The sequence below is a fragment of the Cetorhinus maximus genome, chromosome 3, assembly GCF_964194155.1.
Source record: "Cetorhinus maximus chromosome 3, sCetMax3.hap1.1, whole genome shotgun sequence".
Classification (NCBI taxonomy): Eukaryota; Metazoa; Chordata; class Chondrichthyes; order Lamniformes; family Cetorhinidae; genus Cetorhinus; species Cetorhinus maximus.
The window spans coordinates 146,506,933-146,508,692 of record NC_135881.1 but is presented as its reverse complement, the minus strand read 5'-3'; the positions used below and the strand labels follow the sequence as shown (position 1 = coordinate 146,508,692).

Sequence of the window (1,760 nt, the reverse complement as noted above, 5' to 3'; positions counted from 1 at the left end):
AGGATGTGAGGCAATCCGCCTCCACCACCCTCCCAGGCAGTGCATTCCAGACCGTCACCACCCTCTGGGTAAAAAAAGTTTTTCCTCACATCCCCCCTAAACCTCCTGCCCCTCACCTTGAACTTATGTCCCCCTGTGACTGACCCTTCAACTAAGGGGAACAGCTGCTCCCTATCCACCCTGTCCATGCCCCTCATAATCTTGTACACTGCAATCAGGTCGCCCCTCAGTCTTCTCTGCTCCAACGAAAACAACCCAAGTCTATCCAACCTCTCTTCATAACTTAAGTGTTTCTATACCGCTCCAACATGACCTCCCTACTTTTGTAATCTATGCCTCAATTGATAAAGCAAGTGTCCCGTATGCCTTTGAAGGTTGAGTCTCTCCAGAAAATCTTTGCACAACCTTCAGTGATTTGATTCAAGGTTGCATGCCAAAAGTCTGGGGCCTTGTCACCAGTGAATGGCCTGAGATTTGGGAATAAGTAAAGAAAAGGAGATTTTTTTTCTTTAAGGAACCAAAGGCTATCTAAGGGTTCATAATCTTTCTGATTTTGATAAAAGCAAGGGAAAATTCCTGAGGGTGAGGTGTGGTCTTCAAGAGTTGTTCTGTACAATAATACTTACATCATGTTGACAGTACATATCTGGACTCTTTTACAGGGTATTTTTAGCTATTTAGTTGAAGACCATTCTGTGCTGTGCGTTTGTGTATGTGTATGTGTTTTCTGCTGAAGAATTGTCTTTCTGCTTGAAGGAGCAAAAATATATTTATTTCAATATATTTCTCTGACATTTGAGGGAATCGATTCTCAGGATTTTCCAAAGTCTCTTTGTTAGGATTCAATATTAGAGATTTTGGATAAGTCATTTTACTAAGTTTTATATGCTATAACACAAACAATTCCAATAATTGACAAAGACATATTCAAAGGGGTTTACAAGTTTCCCAGATCCTGCATCTGTACACCTTCCTATAGCTTGACAAGAGGGCAGAAAGGGCAGATGCTTCCCTGGTGAACCCTGACACCAGTATTGCTCCTTGCACAACTGTCAGAAGGTCAGCTTCCAACAGGCTGAAATCCTTTCTCTGAGGTCAGAGGCTCCGCCTCCTCAAGCTGTTTGGCCCAGTAATCCAGCTGAGAAATGATTACACTCATCAGACGACTGATTTAAATATGTTTAGCTACTCCACCAGTCTGCTTCTGCTGTGAATAGCACACGGACGACGTGCTTGTGCTTTATCCGTGCGGAATCGACATCAAGAGATTTCGGAAGCACAATTTTTGTTTCTTGGAGCTGCTGGTGATCGTTTGTCTCGGCGCTCTGAAAGAAAAATTAAAGGCTTTTTTCTATTATTGAGGCATATTCGCACAAGCTGCATAACTTGGTGATTAATGACACATCATAGCACTCCTGCTTATCCACTCAGTGTTCTGTGAACTCTTGATTATTCAATGCAAAGCTCCTGTAATGCACCTAAACCTTATGTCATATCCTTTCATGATCTGTACAGCTGTATTAAGGAAATAATTCTCAAGTACACATGATTCTGGAACATTGCCAAATGTGGACACTTTAAAGCATTGCCTCAGATTGAGATGTGCCAATAAAAGGTGGGTGGGGGGTGGGTGACGGGAAAGTGCAAGTGATTAAAGATTTTCTAAACCTTATCACTCTCCACCCATCAACCTTGGGCAATAGCTGGGCAGACGTAGATGAGAAATCGAGCTTTTATTTTGTCACTTCTGCATGATGTTA

General features: G+C 42.3%; 1 non-coding gene across 1 annotated transcript; it reads left to right on the top strand.

Annotated features, from left to right (window-relative positions):
* Window positions 1-1,199: 1,199 nt before the first annotated feature.
* On the top strand, window positions 1,200-1,328 carry LOC144679221 (U11 spliceosomal RNA). The gene has a single exon (XR_013576265.1). It is a non-coding gene; the product is annotated as a U11 spliceosomal RNA (small nuclear RNA).
* Window positions 1,329-1,760: the final 432 nt, after the last annotated feature.